General features: G+C 38.7%; 1 protein-coding gene across 2 annotated transcripts in view; it reads left to right on the top strand.

Annotated features, from left to right (window-relative positions):
* LOC143229333 (uncharacterized) overlaps nt 1-13,546 on the top strand; it is a 140,897-nt gene that overhangs the window by 20,718 nt on the left and 106,633 nt on the right. The gene's annotated exons all lie outside the window — the stretch shown is intronic.

Here is a 13,546-nt window from a genome sequence, read left to right as displayed (position 1 = left end):
ATACTTATTGTAGTCCATACACATTTGTTTGAGATTTGTTTGTGTGTGTGGCTAGGGCTTCTCATCTGATATACTTATTGTAGTCCATACACAAAGATTTGTTTGTGTGTGTGGCTAGGGCTTCTCATCTGATATACTTATTGTAGTCCATACACAGAGATTTGTTTGTGTGTGTGGCTAGGGCTTCTCATCTGATATACTTATTGTAGTCCATACACAGAGATTTGTTTGTGTGTGTGGCTAGGGCTTCTCATCTGATATACTTATTGTAGTCCATACACAGAGATTTGTTTGTGTGTGTGGCTAGGGCTTCTCATCTGATATACTTATTGTAGTCCATACACAGAGATTTGTTTGTGTGTGTGGCTAGGGCTTCTCATCTGATATACTTATTGTAGTCCATACACAAAGATTTGTTTGTGTGTGTGGCTAGGGCTTCTCATCTGATATACTTATTGTAGTCCATACACAAAGATTTGTTTGTGTGTGTGGCTAGGGCTTCTCATCTGATATACTTATTGTAGTCCATACACAAAGATTTGTTTGTGTGTGTGGCTAGGGCTTCTCATCTGATATACTTATTGTAGTCCATACACAGAGATTTGTTTGTGTGTGTGGCTAGGGCTTCTCATCTGATATACTTATTGTAGTCCATACACAGAGATTTGTTTGTGTGTGTGGCTAGGGCTTCTCATCTGATATACTTATTGTAGTCCATACACAGAGATTTGTTTGTGTGTGTGGCTAGGGCTTCTCATCTGATATACTTATTGTAGTCCATACACAGAGATTTGTTTGTGTGTGTGGCTAGGGCTTCTCATCTGATATACTTATTGTAGTCCATACACCAAGATTTGTTTGTGTGTGTGGCTAGGGCTTCTCATCTGATATACTTATTGTAGTCCATACACCAAGATTTGTTTGTGTGTGTGGCTAGGGCTTCTCATCTGATATACTTATTGTAGTCCATACACCAAGATTTGTTTGTGTGTGTGGCTAGGGCTTCTCATCTGATATACTTATTGTAGTCCATACACAGAGATTTGTTTGTGTGTGTGGCTAGGGCTTCTCATCTGATATACTTATTGTAGTCCATACACCAAGATTTGTTTGTGTGTGTGGCTAGGGCTTCTCATCTGATATACTTATTGTAGTCCATACACACAGATTTGTTTGTGTGTGTGGCTAGGGCTTCTCATCTGATATACTTATTGTAGTCCATACACAGAGATTTGTTTGTGTGTGTGGCTAGGGCTTCTCATCTGATATACTTATTGTAGTCCATACACAAAGATTTGTTTGTGTGTGTGGCTAGGGCTTCTCATCTGATATACTTATTGTAGTCCATACACAAAGATTTGTTTGTGTGTGTGGCTAGGGCTTCTCATCTGATATACTTATTGTAGTCCATACACAAAGATTTGTTTGTGTGTGTGGCTAGGGCTTCTCATCTGATATACTTATTGTAGTCCATACACAAAGATTTGTTTGTGTGTGTGGCTAGGGCTTCTCATCTGATATACTTATTGTAGTCCATACACAAAGATTTGTTTGTGTGTGTGGCTAGGGCTTCTCATCTGATATACTTATTGTAGTCCATACACAAAGATTTGTTTGTGTGTGTGGCTAGGGCTTCTCATCTGATATACTTATTGTAGTCCATACACAAAGATTTGTTTGTGTGTGTGGCTAGGGCTTCTCATCTGATATACTTATTGTAGTCCATACACAAAGATTTGTTTGTGTGTGTGGCTAGGGCTTCTCATCTGATATACTTATTGTAGTCCATACACAAAGATTTGTTTGTGTGTGTGGCTAGGGCTTCTCATCTGATATACTTATTGTAGTCCATACACAGAGATTTGTTTGTGTGTGTGGCTAGGGCTTCTCATCTGATATACTTATTGTAGTCCATACACAGAGATTTGTTTGTGTGTGTGGCTAGGGCTTCTCATCTGATATACTTATTGTAGTCCATACACAGAGATTTGTTTGTGTGTGTGGCTAGGGCTTCTCATCTGATATACTTATTGTAGTCCATACACAGAGATTTGTTTGTGTGTGTGGCTAGGGCTTCTCATCTGATATACTTATTGTAGTCCATACACAGAGATTTGTTTGTGTGTGTGGCTAGGGCTTCTCATCTGATATACTTATTGTAGTCCATACACAAAGATTTGTTTGTGTGTGTGGCTAGGGCTTCTCATCTGATATACTTATTGTAGTCCATACACAGAGATTTGTTTGTGTGTGTGGCTAGGGCTTCTCATCTGATATACTTATTGTAGTCCATACACAGAGATTTGTTTGTGTGTGTGGCTAGGGCTTCTCATCTGATATACTTATTGTAGTCCATACATTTGTTTGTGTGTGTGGCTAGGGCTTCTCAGATTTGTCCATTTGTGTGTGTGGCTAGGGCTTCTCATCTGATATACTTATTGTAGTCCATACACAGAGATTTGTTTGTGTGTGTGGCTAGGGCTTCTCATCTGATATACTTATTGTAGTCCATACACAGAGATTTGTTTGTGTGTGTGGCTAGGGCTTCTCATCTGATATACTTATTGTAGTCCATACACAGAGATTTGTTTGTGTGTGTGGCTAGGGCTTCTCATCTGATATACTTATTGTAGTCCATACACAAAGATTTGTTTGTGTGTGTGGCTAGGGCTTCTCATCTGATATACTTATTGTAGTCCATACACAGAGATTTGTTTGTGTGTGTGGCTAGGGCTTCTCATCTGATATACTTATTGTAGTCCATACACAGAGATTTGTTTGTGTGTGTGGCTAGGGCTTCTCATCTGATATACTTATTGTAGTCCATACACAGAGATTTGTTTGTGTGTGTGGCTAGGGCTTCTCATCTGATATACTTATTGTAGTCCATACACAAAGATTTGTTTGTGTGTGTGGCTAGGGCTTCTCATCTGATATACTTATTGTAGTCCATACACAGAGATTTGTTTGTGTGTGTGGCTAGGGCTTCTCATCTGATATACTTATTGTAGTCCATACACAGAGATTTGTTTGTGTGTGTGGCTAGGGCTTCTCATCTGATATACTTATTGTAGTCCATACACAGAGATTTGTTTGTGTGTGTGGCTAGGGCTTCTCATCTGATATACTTATTGTAGTCCATACACAGAGATTTGTTTGTGTGTGTGGCTAGGGCTTCTCATCTGATATACTTATTGTAGTCCATACACAGAGATTTGTTTGTGTGTGTGGCTAGGGCTTCTCATCTGATATACTTATTGTAGTCCATACACAGAGATTTGTTTGTGTGTGTGGCTAGGGCTTCTCATCTGATATACTTATTGTAGTCCATACACAAAGATTTGTGTGTGTGTGTGTGGCTAGGGCTTCTCATCTGATATACTTATTGTAGTCCATACACAGAGATTTGTTTGTGTGTGTGGCTAGGGCTTCTCATCTGATATACTTATTGTAGTCCATACACAGAGATTTGTTTGTGTGTGTGGCTAGGGCTTCTCATCTGATATACTTATTGTAGTCCATACACAGAGATTTGTTTGTGTGTGTGGCTAGGGCTTCTCATCTGATATACTTATTGTAGTCCATACACAAAGATTTGTTTGTGTGTGTGGCTAGGGCTTCTCATCTGATATACTTATTGTAGTCCATACACAAAGATTTGTTTGTGTGTGTGGCTAGGGCTTCTCATCTGATATACTTATTGTAGTCCATACACAAAGATTTGTTTGTGTGTGTGGCTAGGGCTTCTCATCTGATATACTTATTGTAGTCCATACACAAAGATTTGTTTGTGTGTGTGGCTAGGGCTTCTCATCTGATATACTTATTGTAGTCCATACACAAAGATTTGTTTGTGTGTGTGGCTAGGGCTTCTCATCTGATATACTTATTGTAGTCCATACACAAAGATTTGTTTGTGTGTGTGGCTAGGGCTTCTCATCTGATATACTTATTGTAGTCCATACACAAAGATTTGTTTGTGTGTGTGGCTAGGGCTTCTCATCTGATATACTTATTGTAGTCCATACACAAAGATTTGTTTGTGTGTGTGGCTAGGGCTTCTCATCTGATATACTTATTGTAGTCCATACACAAAGATTTGTTTGTGTGTGTGGCTAGGGCTTCTCATCTGATATACTTATTGTAGTCCATACACAAAGATTTGTTTGTGTGTGTGGCTAGGGCTTCTCATCTGATATACTTATTGTAGTCCATACACAGAGATTTGTTTGTGTGTGTGGCTAGGGCTTCTCATCTGATATACTTATTGTAGTCCATACACAAAGATTTGTTTGTGTGTGTGGCTAGGGCTTCTCATCTGATATACTTATTGTAGTCCATACACAGAGATTTGTTTGTGTGTGTGGCTAGGGCTTCTCATCTGATATACTTATTGTAGTCCATACACAAAGATTTGTTTGTGTGTGTGGCTAGGGCTTCTCAGATTTGATTTGTGTGTGTGGCTAGGGCTTCTCATCTGATATACTTATTGTAGTCCATACACAAAGATTTGTTTGTGTGTGTGGCTAGGGCTTCTCATCTGATATACTTATTGTAGTCCATACAAAAAGATTTGTTTGTGTGTGTGGCTAGGGCTTCTCATCTGATATACTTATTGTAGTCCATACACAAGATTTGTTTGTGTGTGTGGCTAGGGCTTCTCATCTGATATACTTATTGTAGTCCATACACAAAGATTTGTTTGTGTGTGTGGCTAGGGCTTCTCATCTGATATACTTATTGTAGTCCATACACAGAGATTTGTTTGTGTGTGTGGCTAGGGCTTCTCATCTGATATACTTATTGTAGTCCATACACAGAGATTTGTTTGTGTGTGTGGCTAGGGCTTCTCATCTGATATACTTATTGTAGTCCATACACCAAGATTTGTTTGTGTGTGTGGCTAGGGCTTCTCATCTGATATACTTATTGTAGTCCATACACCAAGATTTGTTTGTTGTGTGTGTGGCTAGGGCTTCTCATCTGATATACTTATTGTAGTCCATACACAGAGATTTGTTTGTGTGTGTGGCTAGGGCTTCTCATCTGATATACTTATTGTAGTCCATACACAGAGATTTGTTTGTGTGTGTGGCTAGGGCTTCTCATCTGATATACTTATTGTAGTCCATACACAGAGATTTGTTTGTGTGTGTGGCTAGGGCTTCTCATCTGATATACTTATTGTAGTCCATACACAGAGATTTGTTTGTGTGTGTGGCTAGGGCTTCTCATCTGATATACTTATTGTAGTCCATACACAAAGATTTGTTTGTGTGTGTGGCTAGGGCTTCTCATCTGATATACTTATTGTAGTCCATACACAAAGATTTGTTTGTGTGTGTGGCTAGGGCTTCTCATCTGATATACTTATTGTAGTCCATACACAGAGATTTGTTTGTGTGTGTGGCTAGGGCTTCTCATCTGATATACTTATTGTAGTCCATACACAGCTTCTCAGATTTGTTTGATTTGTTTGTGTGTGGCTAGGGCTTCTCATCTGATATACTTATTGTAGTCCATACACAAAGATTTGTTTGTGTGTGTGGCTAGGGCTTCTCATCTGATATACTTATTGTAGTCCATACACAAGATTTGTTTGTGTGTGTGGCTAGGGCTTCTCATCTGATATACTTATTGTAGTCCATACACAGAGATTTGTTTGTGTGTGTGGCTAGGGCTTCTCATCTGATATACTTATTGTAGTCCATACACAGAGATTTGTTTGTGTGTGTGGCTAGGGCTTTCATCTGATATCTGTATATACTTATTGTAGTCCATACTTATTGTAGTCCATACACAAGATTTGTTTGTGTGTGTGGCTAGGGCTTCTCATCTGATATACTTATTGTAGTCCATACACCAAGATTTGTTTGTGTGTGTGGCTAGGGCTTCTCATCTGATATACTTATTGTAGTCCATACACAGAGATTTGTTTGTGTGTGTGGCTAGGGCTTCTCATCTGATATACTTATTGTAGTCCATACACAGAGATTTGTTTGTGTGTGTGGCTAGGGCTTCTCATCTGATATACTTATTGTAGTCCATACACAGAGATTTGTTTGTGTGTGTGGCTAGGGCTTCTCATCTGATATACTTATTGTAGTCCATACACAGAGATTTGTTTGTGTGTGTGGCTAGGGCTTCTCATCTGATATACTTATTGTAGTCCATACACAGAGATTTGTTTGTGTGTGTGGCTAGGGCTTCTCATCTGATATACTTATTGTAGTCCATACACAGAGATTTGTTTGTGTGTGTGGCTAGGGCTTCTCATCTGATATACTTATTGTAGTCCATACACAGAGATTTGTTTGTGTGTGTGGCTAGGGCTTCTCATCTGATATACTTATTGTAGTCCATACACAGAGATTTGTTTGTGTGTGTGGCTAGGGCTTCTCATCTGATATACTTATTGTAGTCCATACACAGAGATTTGTTTGTGTGTGTGGCTAGGGCTTCTCATCTGATATACTTATTGTAGTCCATACACAGAGATTTGTTTGTGTGTGTGGCTAGGGCTTCTCATCTGATATACTTATTGTAGTCCATACACAAAGATTTGTTTGTGTGTGTGGCTAGGGCTTCTCATCTGATATACTTATTGTAGTCCATACACAAAGATTTGTTTGTGTGTGTGGCTAGGGCTTCTCATCTGATATACTTATTGTAGTCCATACACCAAGATTTGTTTGTGTGTGTGGCTAGGGCTTCTCATCTGATATACTTATTGTAGTCCATACACAAAGATTTGTTTGTGTGTGTGGCTAGGGCTTCTCATCTGATATACTTATTGTAGTCCATACACAAAGATTTGTTTGTGTGTGTGGCTAGGGCTTCTCATCTGATATACTTATTGTAGTCCATACACAAAGATTTGTTTGTGTGTGTGGCTAGGGCTTCTCATCTGATATACTTATTGTAGTCCATACACAAAGATTTGTTTGTGTGTGTGGCTAGGGCTTCTCATCTGATATACTTATTGTAGTCCATACACAAAGATTTGTTTGTGTGTGTGGCTAGGGCTTCTCATCTGATATACTTATTGTAGTCCATACACAGAGATTTGTTTGTGTGTGTGGCTAGGGCTTCTCATCTGATATACTTATTGTAGTCCATACACAGAGATTTGTTTGTGTGTGTGGCTAGGGCTTCTCAGATTTGTTTGTGTGTGTGGCTAGGGCTTCTCATCTGATATACTTATTGTAGTCCATACACAGAGATTTGTTTGTGTGTGTGGCTAGGGCTTCTCATCTGATATACTTATTGTAGTCCATACACAGAGATTTGTTTGTGTGTGTGGCTAGGGCTTCTCATCTGATATACTTATTGTAGTCCATACACAGAGATTTGTTTGTGTGTGTGGCTAGGGCTTCTCATCTGATATACTTATTGTAGTCCATACACAGAGATTTGTTTGTGTGTGTGGCTAGGGCTTCTCATCTGATATACTTATTGTACACAGAGAGTCCATACACAGAGATTTGTTTGTGTGTGTGGCTAGGGCTTCTCATCTGATATACTTATTGTAGTCCATACACAGAGATTTGTTTGTGTGTGTGGCTAGGGCTTCTCATCTGATATACTTATTGTAGTCCATACACAGAGATTTGTTTGTGTGTGTGGCTAGGGCTTCTCATCTGATATACTTATTGTAGTCCATACACAGAGATTTGTTTGTGTGTGTGGCTAGGGCTTCTCATCTGATATACTTATTGTAGTCCATACACAGAGATTTGTTTGTGTGTGTGGCTAGGGCTTCTCATCTGATATACTTATTGTAGTCCATACACAGAGATTTGTTTGTGTGTGTGGCTAGGGCTTCTCATCTGATATACTTATTGTAGTCCATACACAGAGATTTGTTTGTGTGTGTGGCTAGGGCTTCTCATCTGATATACTTATTGTAGTCCATACACAGAGATTTGTTTGTGTGTGTGGCTAGGGCTTCTCATCTGATATACTTATTGTAGTCCATACACAAAGATTTGTTTGTGTGTGTGGCTAGGGCTTCTCATCTGATATACTTATTGTAGTCCATACACAGAGATTTGTTTGTGTGTGTGGCTAGGGCTTCTCATCTGATATACTTATTGTAGTCCATACACAGAGATTTGTTTGTGTGTGTGGCTAGGGCTTCTCATCTGATATACTTATTGTAGTCCATACACAGAGATTTGTTTGTGTGTGTGGCTAGGGCTTCTCATCTGATATACTTATTGTAGTCCATACACAAAGATTTGTTTGTGTGTGTGGCTAGGGCTTCTCATCTGATATACTTATTGTAGTCCATACACCAAGATTTGTTTGTGTGTGTGGCTAGGGCTTCTCATCTGATATACTTATTGTAGTCCATACACAAAGATTTGTTTGTGTGTGTGGCTAGGGCTTCTCATCTGATATACTTATTGTAGTCCATACACAGAGATTTGTTTGTGTGTGTGGCTAGGGCTTCTCATCTGATATACTTATTGTAGTCCATACACCAAGATTTGTTTGTGTGTGTGGCTAGGGCTTCTCATCTGATATACTTATTGTAGTCCATACACAGAGATTTGTTTGTGTGTGTGGCTAGGGCTTCTCATCTGATATACTTATTGTAGTCCATAGTCCATACACAGAGATTTGTTTGTGTGTGTGGCTAGGGCTTCTCATCTGATATACTTATTGTAGTCCATACACAGAGATTTGTTTGTGTGTGTGGCTAGGGCTTCTCATCTGATATACTTATTGTAGTCCATAAACAGATTTGTTTGTGTGTGTGGCTAGGGCTTCTCATCTGATATACTTATTGTAGTCCATACACAGAGATTTGTTTGTGTGTGTGGCTAGGGCTTCTCATCTGATATACTTATTGTAGTCCATACACAAAGATTTGTTTGTGTGTGTGGCTAGGGCTTCTCATCTGATATACTTATTGTAGTCCATACAAAAAGATTTGTTTGTGTGTGTGGCTAGGGCTTCTCATCTGATATACTTATTGTAGTCCATACACCGAGATTTGTTTGTGTGTGTGGCTAGGGCTTCTCATCTGATATACTTATTGTAGTCCATACACAGAGATTTGTTTGTGTGTGTGGCTAGGGCTTCTCATCTGATATACTTATTGTAGTCCATACACAGAGATTTGTTTGTGTGTGTGGCTAGGGCTTCTCATCTGATATACTTATTGTAGTCCATACACAAAGATTTGTTTGTGTGTGTGGCTAGGGCTTCTCATCTGATATACTTATTGTAGTCCATACACAGAGATTTGTTTGTGTGTGTGGCTAGGGCTTCTCATCTGATATACTTATTGTAGTCCATACACAAGATTTGTTTGTGTGTGTGGCTAGGGCTTCTCATCTGATATACTTATTGTAGTCCATACACCAAGATTTGTTTGTGTGTGTGGCTAGGGCTTCTCATCTGATATACTTATTGTAGTCCATACACCAAGATTTGTTTGTGTGTGTGGCTAGGGCTTCTCATCTGATATACTTATTGTAGTCCATACACAGAGATTTGTTTGTGTGTGTGGCTAGGGCTTCTCATCTGATATACTTATTGTAGTCCATACACAGAGATTTGTTTGTGTGTGTGGCTAGGGCTTCTCATCTGATATACTTATTGTAGTCCATACACCAGATTTGTTTGTGTGTGTGGCTAGGGCTTCTCATCTGATATACTTATTGTAGTCCATACACAGAGATTTGTTTGTGTGTGTGGCTAGGGCTTCTCATCTGATATACTTATTGTAGTCCATACACAAAGATTTGTTTGTGTGTGTGGCTAGGGCTTCTCATCTGATATACTTATTGTAGTCCATACAAAAAGATTTGTTTGTGTGTGTGGCTAGGGCTTCTCATCTGATATACTTATTGTAGTCCATACACAGAGATTTGTTTGTGTGTGTGGCTAGGGCTTCTCATCTGATATACTTATTGTAGTCCATACACAGAGATTTGTTTGTGTGTGTGGCTAGGGCTTCTCATCTGATATACTTATTGTAGTCCATACACAGAGATTTGTTTTTGTGTGTGTGGCTAGGGCTTCTCATCTGATATACTTATTGTAGTCCATACACAAAGATTTGTTTGTGTGTGTGGCTAGGGCTTCTCATCTGATATACTTATTGTAGTCCATACACAGAGATTTGTTTGTGTGTGTGGCTAGGGCTTCTCATCTGATATACTTATTGTAGTCCATACACAAAGATTTGTTTGTGTGTGTGGCTAGGGCTTCTCATCTGATATACTTATTGTAGTCCATACAAAAAGATTTGTTTGTGTATGTGGCTAGGGCTTCTCATCTGATATACTTATTGTAGTCCATACACAGAGATTTGTTTGTGTGTGTGGCTAGGGCTTCTCATCTGATATACTTATTGTAGTCCATACACAGAGATTTGTTTGTGTGTGTGGCTAGGGCTTCTCATCTGATATACTTATTGTAGTCCATACACAGAGATTTGTTTGTGTGTGTGGCTAGGGCTTCTCATCTGATATACTTATTGTAGTCCATATACCAAGATTTGTTTGTGTGTGTGGCTCGGGCTTCTCATCTGATATACTTATTGTAGTCCATACACAAAGATTTGTTTGTGTGTGTGGCTAGGGCTTCTCATGTGATATACTTATTGTAGTCCATACACCAAGATTTGTTTGTGTGTGTGGCTAGGGCTTCTCATCTGATATACTTATTGTAGTCCATACACAAAGATTTGTTTGTGTGTGTGGCTAGGGCTTCTCATGTGATATACTTATTGTAGTCCATACGCCAAGATTTGTTTGTGTGTGTGGCTAGGGCTTCTCATCTGATATACTTATTGTAGTCCATACACAAAGATTTGTTTGTGTGTGTGGCTAGGGCTTCTCATCTGATATACTTATTGTAGTCCATACACAGAGATTTGTTTGTGTGTGTGGCTAGGGCTTCTCATCTGATATACTTATTGTAGTCCATACACCAAGATTTGTTTGTGTGTGTGGCTAGGGCTTCTCATCTGATATACTTATTGTAGTCCATACACAGAGATTTGTTTGTGTGTGTGGCTAGGGCTTCTCATCTGATATACTTATTGTAGTCCATACACAGAGATTTGTTTGTGTGTGTGGCTAGGGCTTCTCATCTGATATACTTATTGTAGTCCATACACAGAGATTTGTTTGTGTGTGTGGCTAGGGCTTCTCATCTGATATACTTATTGTAGTCCATAGACCACGATTTGTTGAGGTGTGTGGCTCGAGCTTCGTATCTGATATACATGTATTTATTTTAGTCCGTACACGAAGATTTGTTTTAAGTCTTTTCTCAAACGCAAACCTCAATGTCAACATACCCACAGGTACCAGTGTTGAAGAATCAACATGCTAAGCCTTGCGTCGTGAATAAGCAGGAATATATTATATCTACTGCTACAGTACTACAACTGATTGTCTGTGGATTTACGATGATAAAATGAGAGAGCAGTGGATAGGGGAAGTTGTATGAGAGTAAATAGATCCGTTTTCGTATATTGCGTCGTTAAGAAAATAGAATCTATTCAGACAAATGACTTTGTATAAGGAATTTCTTAGTTGTTAACTTGAGGTCGTAATTACTTATTATTTAGTATAAGCAAGCATGTCTTTTTGTTACTTACTATACGTATATAGGAAGTTGAATGTCTCGTGGTATTGATGACGTAGGTAGTTTAGATTAATGAAAATGTGGTCGTTTTATTTTATTATAGTAGGCGGGAAATTGAAACTGATTATTGAAAACAATCAAAAGTACGTCACTTCCTGTTCATAATATCTTCTACAACTGTTGAAAGAATTAAAAAAAGGTTCACTAATATATTTTCATTTCAAACTATTCGATTTCATCCTAATTAGACTTTGGTTTTAATGTCATCTGGGGTTAGACGAGATAACAGAAAACACCCTAATATTATAAAACATTTATTTCTTGGTGCAAATATCAGTGAAACTCGTATATAGATGTAGTGGCCAACAAAAATAAGTAGCCCTTATTATTTCTAGACCCGGACCAGCTTCCTTGAAAAAACAAAGATATTACATTAAACAAGGAAGTCGGTCTGTGTGACATAAACTACATTGCAGAGGTTTTTGAAAAATAGTATTATACGTGTGACTTATGATACTTGTTACGCTTGCAGATGGACCGTCACCCTTTTTGCGCTCCCCTGGCTTCAAAGTGCGAAGCTAGGTTTGACGGAAAACCCTGTATTTACAATCCAACATGCTATCCATTAGATCACACTCGACTCCGAGATGATTTTTTTGCAGTCAGTGTGACTTTGGCAGGATTTTTTTTTGCATGAATGTGAAATGTTTATTAGAGTACGTTGCGCAATATTTTCAAGGATTCTTGCAAACTAGATTCTGTTGTCGGTGCACTTTGAAAGTTGAGATATAGATTGCTTCTATCTCGGGTTTACAAGTCCCGTTTAATTTCAGAAAATTGGCGAACAACATTCTAACTATATTATTTAATACAATATTTTATGAACAGTCGCTGGCTATACAAAATAAATGAATCTTTATGAATAATCTTATCTATGTTTTAAATGGCCAGGTGGTCAGGGGCGCTCGACTCGCAATCTGAGCTTCGCGGGTTCGAATCTTAGCCACACCAAATATGCTCACCCTTTCAGCCGTGGGGTCGTTGTAATGTGACGATCAGTCCCACTTTTCGTTGGTAAAATAGCAGCGTAAGAGTTGGCGGTGGGTGGTGGTGACTAGCTGCATTCTCTTTAGTTTTACACTGCCCGAATTAGGGATGACTAGCGCAGTTTGCTCTCGTGTAGCTTTGGACGAAACTCGAAACAAGCAAGCTCTATTTTTAAGCCAAAATTTTTCAAAAGTTTCACAGGCTATATACACGTATGTGAATCCACGTTTTCAGGTAATACCATTAGAAATTAGAAGAAAAAATGAGATTCATAAATGAAAACAATACGTTGCCCTTGTTTCATTAGATAAATACCAAGAGTTCACAGGATTCTTAATTAGTGTTTACGGGAAAGGGTTTTTTTTTTTTCTTATTCATACTATTATCTTATTTCTGTGAAAGGATGCGTACATATTCATGTGTCCAATGTGTTTACAGCTTTTAGCCAGGTTTATTTGTTCGTATGTTTTTTAGAGTAAAGCCACATTTGGCTATCTCCTGTGCACATCGCGGGGAAAACAAATCCAGGATTTTAGCATTAAGTCTTTATACTTAGCACTGTTCCGCCCGGGGGGGGGGCGTTTATGCAAAGACAAAAAATAAGAAGTTTCACGTGTTAGCTTGCTATAATTAATGCTCGTGATATCAAAGCTAAGACCCAAATTTACTTTTGTTGTGTATTCGAAATGACTAAAAAATGCCTTTTATGCATCGTTGAACCATTCACGAAAAGTAAGCATAAGTTGTGTGTTTTCTTACAGCAAAACTACATCGGGCTATCATGTGTTCACCGAGGAGAATCGAACCCCTGATTTTAGTTTCGCCAGTCCGAAGATTTACCACTGTCCATTCAGGGAGTTTCCTCGCTGGTACATGGGCAAGTTTACGG

Source organism: Tachypleus tridentatus, chromosome 1 (assembly GCF_004210375.1).
Source record: "Tachypleus tridentatus isolate NWPU-2018 chromosome 1, ASM421037v1, whole genome shotgun sequence".
Lineage (NCBI taxonomy): Eukaryota > Metazoa > Arthropoda > Merostomata > Xiphosura > Limulidae > Tachypleus > Tachypleus tridentatus.
The sequence above is the reverse complement of the archived record's forward strand: the minus strand, read 5'-3'. Positions and strand labels throughout refer to the sequence as shown.